The sequence below is a fragment of the Leptonotus elevatus genome, chromosome 22, assembly GCF_054856555.1.
Source record: "Leptonotus elevatus isolate MCC_2025b chromosome 22, RoL_Lele_1.0, whole genome shotgun sequence".
Lineage (NCBI taxonomy): Eukaryota > Metazoa > Chordata > Actinopteri > Syngnathiformes > Syngnathidae > Leptonotus > Leptonotus elevatus.
The window spans coordinates 4031760-4042990 of NC_141260.1; the positions used below are offsets into that span (position 1 = coordinate 4031760).

Sequence of the window (11231 nt, forward strand, 5' to 3'; positions counted from 1 at the left end):
CACCAATCCGTCCTCGACATCCAAATTCCGAAGAAGCATAACCCGTGCTCCTACACCAGGTTGAAGGGTATCCGGTAGATCCCTTCTCGACCCCATGATCACTTTGGTCACGGTGACCATCGCCCCCGACCGTGGGCTCTTCCTGTAGTCCTCTGCGGGAATATTGACCACAGTCAATTTGAGAGCAGCCACAGTTGCTGCATTGTGCCCATCAACCTCTTTATTGGTGGCAAAGATATGCAGAGTATCCGCAGGGAGGTCTCGCGCATCCGTGACAGCCGTGGTGAGTAACGCCCTGTCACCATCGCCGAGCGGATCAGCCTTCCCCTTCTCCCTGATCCTGTTCAAAAGCTCGGCAAAAGCGACGTCGTCTTTTTGCCGCATGATTTGTGTAAGCTTGACCATCTGAAAATCTGTCCAGAGGTCAAGAAGATCGTTGTCAGAAACGCAGAGGGGCTTGGACCTTCCGAGGGGTGGCAGTTGGTAGAAGTCCCCAACTGCAAGAACGGAGATGCCCCCAAATGGTCTCTGGTTGCCCTTGATTTGCTGAAATCTCCGGTGGACATAGGCAAAGAGTTCCTTGGAGACCATGGAGATCTCGTCGATGATCAAAATTTCCACGTTGCAAAGGGTTGCTCTCAATGCGTCCAACGTATTCCCCAGCGCCTGGTAAGGAGGCTTTAGAGTCCTGGGGAGTTTCAAGAGGGAATGAAGAGTTTTCCCTGAGATGTTGTAAGCCGCCGTGCCAGTAAACGACGTCAGCAGCACAGCAGGCTTGGCCATATCCGCTTCGTCGCGGAACCTGGGAAGCTGTCGGAGAATCTTACTGGCCTCCTGGTAAATGCACTTGATGACATGCGATTTACCACAGCCAGCTCCTCCGGAGATGAAATAAAAGAAGGGCTCGAGGAGACGATCCGAAACGCGTTTCAAACACCACTCGCGCACAGCGTAAAAGACGGACGCTTGCGTTTCATTGAGACTGCGGTACATGTTCCTCACAAACTCGGCGCTCAACTTTGGCGCCTCAAACGCCGGCAAGACCGCGCCGCTACCAGGAGCGTCCTGGTAGGCCGGAACCTCATCTTGCGGGTCTTCCTGTAACGGATTAGATTCGCGTTCGGCAACACACTCCAAACGCTCTGCTTCTACCTCCGGCGCAAAAGTGCTCCACGCGTTGAGAACCGCACGAAGCTCTTTCAATTTTTCGAAGGCATTGTCCACGGTCTTTCCCCGTCCTTCGTACCGCCCCCGATTGCGGTCGACGATAGCCCGCACCCGACCGAACTTTGAATCCCCGGCACCGTAGAACTCCTCGTACGTTTTGAGGTTTTCAGACCTGAGCTCGGCGTCGTCTCTGTGGGGGAGGTACAATTTAAGATGGGTCCTGTAATACTTCTCAGCATACTTTTTGATTGAGAAGCGAGTGAATCTGATGACGGCATCTTTTCCAATCCGCTTCTGGATGAATCCCTTGCCGTGTGAGAGGGGAATGACATTCTTGCCCTCAGTCTGCTGACCGTAGACGACTCGGTATTCGGATGCGAATTCGGCGAGACACATCCGCTCAAACATTGCCGTTCTAGGTCTTGCCACATATTTGTCTGGCAGACCAGACATCCACACGTTGTCTGCGTCCGGATGCATGGTCTTCAGTCTACTCATGGGTAGACTCAATTTCACGCCATCCTCAGCAGTCTGGATGAAAACTACGCTGCGCGAGCACTTCTTCTGAGGGAGACTGCATGTCCGCGCCACCGCTTCTTGAGCGCTCACCTCTCTGTGCTTGGAATACGCCGCCATTATTTTCCTCATCTCGTCCTTTTTGTCGACAAGAGGCTTTGTCTTCAAGTCTTTGACGACAGACGTGAGGAACTCGGACATCTCGTGCTCCGGTTTGGAAATGTACGACATCATGTACATGAGACACGCGACGTCATCGAGCACGTACTGAATATCCATGTTGGCGTTCCATGCCCGCAGCAGATGTGGGTTGTAAGCATTGATCCAGCTTTCCGTTGGAGCACGCTTCAACATGACAACCATTCCGGAGGTCAGATTAGTGACGCTGTCCTTGTAGCTGTCCATTGTCAAATTGGCCTTTTTGAGAAGCTCCGGCAAGTCCTGCGGGACATCCGCGTCCATGAGGATCTCTCTGATGCGTTTGAGCTCTTCTTTAGCCTCCCTTTGTTTTTCGGTGAGGCGCGCCGATTTGGCCGCCTGCTTCCTATGCTGGCCTTCCACACTCTTGTCCGTTGGGACGTCTTCAGTCTCCGTCTGGAATGGCAACGTGATGGTGGTTTGGTCCATCGGCAGTTTGGGGTACCCAAATCTGCAAGAAACGTTTCCTTTCCGACAAGACTTTGTGTGGTTTTTGCTGTGTGCCTGAACGCTGGTGACAATGTCGTGCAGTTCAGGGTCCTCAATCGGGTCTGGTATTTTGCAAGTGATGTACTTGTCGATGAAGTCAATGGCTTCTTGACGACATCTGGGGTCGGGTTCTTCGATGACTGGCGCACCCTTAATCCAGAGCAGCATGTGAGCGTGCGGACTTCCCCTGGCTTGAAATTCCACACGATAGAAGTGGTCTTCTACCGGACCGAGGGGCTGTGCGGGAGACAGGATGAATGCCATAAGAGCATCCATCCTTTTCTCAAAAAGGCGCATCACTGTGACCGGATTGCTGCGAAGAACATCGCATTTGGCATTCCAGTCGAGATGGGAAAAGTCCCCTTGTTCGCCTTGCTGCGCTTTGACTATTTCGATTACTTCGGGCCATCTCATTTCCGCAGCAGAAAAGGTAAGGAAGAATGTGGGCTTGCCCAACTGCCTGGTCATTGCATGGAGGTCCCTAAGGGCACCCTCCCAAAAAGCCGGCGTGCCTCTCAAGGGCTGCATGAAGCGCATCGCATGCTCTCTTTGGATGAGCTTCTCCAGTTCGTCTTTGTCCTGAAGCATCCGGTTTGAAATCTTCTTCCCATCCCAAGTGAGGGCTGTCCCCTTGCGGGCCTGAATGGACATGCTGTTGGTGGCCAGATGCGTTTCTGTCACAAACTGCGCAAAGAAAAGGTAACTTTGATCTTTGGCAAATCGAGTGTCAACGGAGAATAACCTTGCATTGAAATACAAACTGGGTGACAGCTTAATTTCTCTCGCCTCATCGAGTGAATTCTGTCCTGTTGGGAACTGAACGGGAAAGGCCATGGCTTTGAGGTTTGGCACGGCAAAAAATCCCACCGGCTTGTTTCCTTGGGCAGGAGCGATGCTAAATATGCCGTCCCCATATGACAGCTTTTCCTGCGCGATGTCAGGAGGCTGCATACAGGTGTCGAGTGTCAAGCCCGGCCTGAGCTCCTCTTTGCTCTCTTGGGGAGTCTGTTGCTCTTTGTTTGCGGGGGTGTCGCTGCTCTCTGGCTGTGCATCGGCCTCAGGGATGTCCTCTTCTCCTACCCCCTCGTCTTCCTCTTCCTGGAGACTTTCAAACTGAGCGCTTTCATCTATCGATACAGTTTTGTATTCTGCATGAATGCGTTTCAGTGTCCTCAGCGCTGCCAAGACATTTGTCATGTTGACAGTGTAAAAATGCTGGTAACCTTTGTACACAATGCGGCGCTTCAGCTTCACCTGGAGAAGCTGGGCCTCACTGCGCGGCCTTGGGAGGGAGTTCACTACGGCTTCCATCTCTGATGGAACGCACACCACAGAACCGTGTACGGCCCTTTGCCGTCCTTTGGGCAACGCAACAATCTTTGCAAAAGGGATGATTTTTGCAATTAGCTGTCGTTCAAGTACATTTAATTCCGACAGCTCTTCGGGAATGGGCGCCAGTGCCAAGTTATTTGCCACCGCCTGGGGTGGCATGCCACCTCTGAACAGATGGTTGTCACAGGTATGACAAATCCACTCCTGCACCCGTTCTTGAGGAACGGTACATGGGGCGGGGCAACTACAAGTGTGAACAAACTGGCCTGTCAAGCACGCAAGCGCCACATCAACATTTTTGGTGTATCTGGCTCGTTTGCAATGCTTTACTTGATTGGGGAAAAGCGCACGGTGGCACACTGTGCAGATATACGTCGGCCCATGCCGAACCCTTTCCCGGAAAGAAGCGATGGTGGCTTCCATTTCCGGATCTACGAGTGCCTGCTTCATTTCCACAGAGACGTCTACTACACCGTTTGCCTGATCCTGCTCAATTTCCTGACACTGGGGAATGACGCGACTATATTTATTTTTGATTTTCACAGCACAATTTAACTTGTGGCGAATACGTTGCAGCGCGTTTGAATCACGCCTGTCCTTTCTTTTTTGTAAACAGCGCCTAATATGAGAAGGCCTGAAAGCCGAATCTTTTTAGTACCTCTCTCGCATGTAATTTTTCTGTTTACTTTGAAATGAAATGTCTCTCCTGTACCTCTCTCGCATGTAATTTTTCTGATGACTCTGAAAAGATATATCCTTTCTGTACCTCTCTTGCATGTACTTTTTGTGTTTACTTTGAAAAGAAATATCCTTTCTGTACCTCTCTTGCATATAATTTTTGTGTTTACTTTGAAAAGAAATATCCTTTCTGTACCTCTCTCGCAAGTAATGTTTCCGTTTACTTTGAAAAGAAAGGTCATTTCTGTATTTCTCTCCTACGTACCTTTTCATCAATATCTTCTGCTTTTGCTGAAAAGCAAGATTGTGTTGGTATTTGCCAATCAGATATTGCTGCCGTTTTGCCTTAAAAGCAGAATCACTGTTATATCTATTCTTTTGATAGAGCTTCTTTTTTTCCTTAAAGCAAGGATCACTGTGATATTTAGAATTAGATGACAGTTGTCGTTGGCACTTACGAATGTGTTGACGTTCCCTATACAAATGTTTTGCACGCTGACTTTTACTACATTTGGAAATATCTATATTAACATGCAGCAGTTTGAGTCCTTGCTGAGGTTCCGGAATATTTTGACTCTCATTAATTTGACTTGCTTGGCTATTTGGTTCAACATGTACCGCACTATGTAGCTCTTGATTTGGTACAATACCGATCACAATTTGTATCTCTTTAGTTGGGGAATCACCTAATTCAATTAGTAGCTCTTCATTTGCCTTTGATATGGTTGTAGTAGAATCCCGATGCGTGTTAATGGAACTGCCATCAATATGAAAAGAGACTGGCACAAACTCATAGGTTGCAAACCGGCTATGTCTTTCAAAAAGCTGACGCAAATGCTCAACCAAGCCACACAAGTGAGAAAAAGTCAACATAATTGCAGTTCCGTTTGGGTGTGGCAAGCCCACTTCAGATCTGGAATGTGAATCAAATAACCCAAAGTATCCTGATGTGTTACGGAATACTGCAAAACACTCTGGATTCACAATCAAGAAAGCAAGAGTGACATTTTGTGACAAGCACTCAAGCTGAGCTCCAAGAGACAATCCCAAGTCTCTTTGGGAATGACCGTCATCTATGACATAACCAACGCTGAGCTCATGCATCTGTACATTATAGACATTGGTGTCCGTCATGACTTGTTTTGGCATCTCCTCGACAGTCAAGTGATCATTCCCAAAGTTATGGTCCAAAATCAATTGCTGTTTAGCACCCACGTAAAGAGAGTCCCCGTGTTCAAGCACTCTGTCAAGTTCAAGCGAATTAAACTGCAACCCCTCAGCATGGAAGGCCAAGAAAGTGAGAGCCATACAAGTACACTGGTGGTTGCGAGAAAAACTTGAGTACCTTTCATCCATCTGTGAATGTGTGGCCCTCACGGATAGCGTGCGTTGAGGAAGTCCCACAGCAGGATCCTGAAATGATTGAAACCATTTTAATTATCTTAAATTCTAACTAATATAATTTTAAACATTTCATATGTTAATGGTTAATGTTGTGAGTATAAAAAAAATTACCTCAGTCCCAGGACGACGGGGCGATGATGGTCTGGAAGGAACCTCCGCAGGGGCTGGCCTTTCCTCTGGCTGAAACGACAAGCAAACAATAATTCTTTAACACACAGCACTTGTGTGAAGAGTCACTAATTTCTGTTTGTGATTTTAAGTAAGACTTCTCAGGGCTGATAAGAATGCAATGCAAACCTGGTGCTCTCTCCGTGTGCTCTTATGGGCTGGCCGCTGTCGTCTGTGCCCTGCGGTGGATGTCTATCAAGAAAGAGCAAAAAAAAAAAAAGAAAAGAGAAATATATATATATATATTTTTGCTTTTACTGCGAAGCATTGTTACTACAAGAATGGACAATTAACTATACTTTTTTTTTTGTCATGAAGATAGATATGTAAACATAACGGGCAAACAAAATAGGAAAACTGAAATACCTTCTTGTCCTTTGGAACAACTGGGCAGTCCTCAGGGCTGGAAAGATGAGCTGGAGACAGCTTGTCCATCGCCTCCAACATGGGTGGGCTGAACCAGAGAGGGTTCAATGGGATGTTGCACTGTAAAAAACACAACAAAATAGAAATAGAGAAATAGAATTTTAACATGTGCCATGGTAAAAGGCTGAATGAATCCATGATCACCATCACAAACCTGGAGAGTGCCCATCCACCCAGTGGGCCCACAGGTGACCTCAGAGTCCACAACCGAGCTGCTCTGAAATGACTAGTGACATTATTGCAACACACACATTCATAAAATTTAAGGTTTTCAAAAACATGTTAGGAGGTTTTCAAAAACATGTTAGGCTTGCGTTTACCTCCATGGCCTTCCCGACGAGTGTCCAGTCAAAAGGGTTGGAAGGCTGAGGCGCAGTGACCTCACCCTTAACAACCACTTTTGGTCTGAACACTCGAGCTGGTGGCGAACGCTGAGGAGCAGCCGGTGCAGGTGGTGCAGTCCTCTCACTCCGCAGGTTGACGGCAGCCCACAGCAACCGCGCAAGCACCGGCATCCCATCGCTGTCACTGAGGTGTACCTTCCAGACATGATCAGAAAAAATATTATACATCTACAAACATACTTTTGATAGGAGGAGCACTAATAAAATGTTTGTTTGTTTTTTGCAGCAACTAATGTACTTACCCCGTCTCTACACCACAAGTGAAGATGTGACAGCGGGAAGTGGCCAGCAACAGATAGGTAGCGAATACCTACAGTAACAAAGGAAAAAACATTATTAGCTCAAGAGTCCTCCCCCCCGCTGAGACACCAATGAAATCAGATCAGGAGGTGACTTAAAGAAAAGTAGAACTTTGTGTGTGAAAACTATTTTCAACATGGAACGTACCCATAAGTGCTGCCACCCGGTTGTACTCCTGGCGAAGAAGGTCCTGCTGGTCCAGCTCGACGTTCAGACGAGGGGGGAAGTCCAGCACAACGACCTGCACAAAGTTTAAAACTGTAAAATATACATCTGGAGCAAGATGAACTTTCATTCATATTCCATCCTTCAATATTCATTAACTGTTTAACTACGGGAAAAGGCTGAAATGTATTTTAAACAGAACATATTTGACATATGCAAGTACATACTTGAAATTTAAATGTATGATCTATATGAAGGAAATGTGTGAACTTACGTTGGGCCAGCGGCTGCAGACGGTGTGCAAGAACTGGCCAAAGTCAGCCGCTGCCTCAGCGATGGGGCGGCCCAAGTTGTTGCTGGGAGCCAAAATGCAGACCACCTCGGGTGACCGAGGCAAAACAGCATTCAGCACCTCAGCACGCAACTCGGAGGCCCTGGCACCCGGGGTGGACATCACGGCAAACGAGAAACGTCCCTCCGGCATCTTCACAACCCCATCGGCAATGGCTCGCAGGTGGGAGTCACCAACAACCAGGACAAACTATTACAAAAGAAAAAAAAAAAGTAGTAATTGAAAAAAGGAAAGAGGTAATTTAAAAAAATAGACACAAATGAAGGTTGTTAATTTGTTATAAAGGCAGAGTTGATTATAAAACATACCGTGTTGTCCTGGTTCAGTGCTGGAATGACCAGTTTGTGCCTCCGCCCAGTCACAGCTGAAACTGGCCATTCCCGAACTCTGTGGCGCCAGCCAGTGCCTCTGCCTAAAATGATGCACACACAGAATACCATGTCAAGTCTCAACTTCAATTGCTGACAATGCACAGTACAAGTACATGTTCCACTTTGAGTGTATATGAACCTGCAAAATATTGGAATTGTTTAAAATAATCGATTGTAAAACTGCTGCAAAAGCAATTAAAATTATGACTGACCTGGTACCAGAGCCTTGGCACAAACAAGGGACACCTAAAACATAAAGCATAGACATTACACAATTGTAGGCATGTGCAGTCACCACAATGCAGAGTAAATAGCAAACATAGGTTAAATTAGTTTCAATTTAAATTGACCAGGTATTTTGTACATACAAGTGATGTTAATTCAGGCCAGGTTTATTAATGAAATTCTTAATCACAAAAGAGATTCAAGGACTTAACTGATACTTTTGTTTGTGTCTGAAATGCAGTCACAATTGCTCAATTTTGCTAGAATTTTCTGATCAAATACATGAGCAGAAAGGCAGCAGATTGTACCAGATTAGATTATAGTATAAAGGAAGTATATAGAAATATGTTTTTGACAAAACAATGACATACACTGTTTAGATAGACATGAAGTCTAAAACAAAACATTAGTTATTAAATATAACCGTCTTAGTTATTATTTACATCTGGTCTATGTAACTTAAAAGAAACCATGTGAAATATCTGTGTCCGGGCTAGGCACCTCACAAATTTGTGATCAATGTTAGTGAGTTTATTTTTGACATTAGTAAAAATTTTGAAATCTTGTAGAAAACAGACTTCATCACAATTAAATTCAGAATTAGTTTGACATGAATAAAGCAATGCACAAATATCGCTCAGTCATACACTCTATATTTGTCAAACTATGCCCTGGTGAAGACAATCTTGTGTTGAAACATGTTGGTAGTCCATTTTAAATAAAGGATTTTTTTTACATTACTAATGAGTGTCTTGAATACACAGACTGCTTTTAACTCTTTGACCGCCATAAACGTTATAAAACGTTTAGCATAAACCTAGGGATGGGCGCCGAGGACGTTAAAAGACGTCCCCTATGTTTTTTTGGTTTTTTTTGAAACGGGTGGAGGGAAGCCTTGGGCAGCTGTGCTGAAAATATCAAGCAGATCAAGTAAGTTTAATGACTTGTTTTGGCCTCTAGATGGCAGCGATGACTCTCCTTGCACTTTGGGTGTGCCGCCCACCGTGGGCGTCGGTATAAAAGGTGAGGCGGAGCTAGAGTGGAGTGGAGAGGATAATGGAGAAAGCAAAAAGCATGGAGGAAGAGAAAGCAAAAATGACGACCGGTGGAAAGCAGCTCACGCTTGATCGGTATTTTCAAAAAGAAACCAGTGCTAAATTGAATGTTGGTGGCGATGATGATGATGGCGACAACGAGGTTGATGCCGAAGTTGCGGCTTTGACGCGACGTCTTCGGCCACGTCTTAAAGCGACGCCGGTTAGCGATGCTAACGCCGGAAAACGTGGTGCACGTCCAAGTACTTCTGCAAACGCGGACGTTGATTCGGACGACGAAGAGTACCCCGAGTCGGATGGCTATTCTTCGGAGGAGTGGGTACAGTCGGATCTTCGAGAAAGTGATTCGGACAGCATTTCATCCGCAGAAGACTGTGAAGGTAAGCGCAAACTTGCTATGAGATACTTTTCCTGCACGCTGCTAGCACCTCGTGTAACGTGAATGTATAATTCATAGATCGTGCTCACAGCGACAACCTACAGTTTCCACGACAAAGAGAGGTATAAAAAACGTGTTTTCAATACACTGCAACAACAAAAGAAAACGGTCTTTCGATATGATTGTAATTGTATATATTTCTTTCAGCTGCAGCTCGTCGGGCTCAAGGTGACGCGTCTCACAGTGAGCAGAATAAAGGTAAAAAAAAAATGATTCTCCAACTCAGCACGAGTAAAATATTTGATGGTAAATGTCTTCTATAATTTCAACCAGTGGATCCAAGAAAAAAGGTAAACATATATATATATTGCTTCACACTGATCTAAAATAAATATTATATGATATTGAAATGTATATTTGCAGATCCCAAAAGTTCTGGCTGGCATGAAACAGGCTGGCAGCCAAACACATTCCTGTTTACTGAAACTCCAGGACCAAGGGGTGCCGCAGCAGAGCTAAATTCAACCCTGCCAGCTGACTTCCTGCAACTATTCATCTCAAACGAACTTCTCCAGCACATTGCTGATCAAACAAATTTATATGCACGTCAATCCATGCAGAAGCAGACTGAAAGTCTGCCACACTGCAGGAGTCGTGCTTGGAAGCCAGTGTCTGTATTAGAATTGAAAACATTTTTTGCACTCCAATTTCTTACTGGGTATATAAAAAAGCCCAGTATAGAAATGTATTGGACTCAGGATGAAATTGAAACCACACCATTTTTTTAGTCGCGCGATGCCTCGAAACCGCTTCCTGCTTATCTGGAGTTACCTACATTTTAACAATAATGAGAGACATAGTTCAGATGACAAATTATTTAAAATCCGTCCTGTGTTCAACCATATTGTAAATAAATTTAAAGAACTGTTCCAACCCGGTAGGAATGTATGTATTGATGAGGGAATGATGAATTTTCAGGGCCGTCTATCGTTTAAAGTTTACAACCCCCAAAAACCAATCAAATATGGAATTAAGTCATACATCCTGTGTGACTCCCAAACAGGATATTGTTTTAATATGCAACCTTATGTTGGTACTAGTTGTTCTCTGCCGGATACCGTGTTTAATTTGCTAGATCGTCTGCCAGGAAATGGGTACACGCTCTTTATGGACAATTTTTATAATTCAATTGGGTTGTGTGAACGTCTCCTGGCAGCACGTACAAATGTTTGTGGAACACTGAGAAAAAATAGGGGTGAACCAAATGAGATCACTTTTCTTACAAACACTGGCCTTGGGGTGGGGGGGGAATTGGTGAGACACAACACAAATGTTTTGGTTGTGGCATGGCAGGACAAGCGTTTGTTGAGGATGGTGACTACTTTTCACAAAGATGAAATGCGGACAGTTGATGTGTAGGCACTAAAAAAAAAAAAGAGTGCCTTTCCCGAAACCTGTATGTGTTTTGGACTACAATTCCACAATGAATGGCGTGGATAAGATGGATCAAAACATTTCTTATCACCCATTCACGAGGAAGACATTGAAATGGCACAAAAAATTTGTTGCCTATCTGTTTCAAATATGTTTGTTCAATGCCTT

General features: G+C 45.3%; 1 long non-coding RNA gene across 1 annotated transcript; it reads left to right on the forward strand.

The window, feature by feature from the left end:
- Positions 1-9242: 9242 nt before the first annotated feature.
- LOC147155435 (uncharacterized) lies at positions 9243-10916 on the forward strand. The gene is made up of 3 exons (XR_015092310.1): positions 9243-9630; positions 9708-9751; positions 9837-10916. It is a non-coding gene; the product is annotated as an uncharacterized LOC147155435 (long non-coding RNA).
- Positions 10917-11231: the final 315 nt, after the last annotated feature.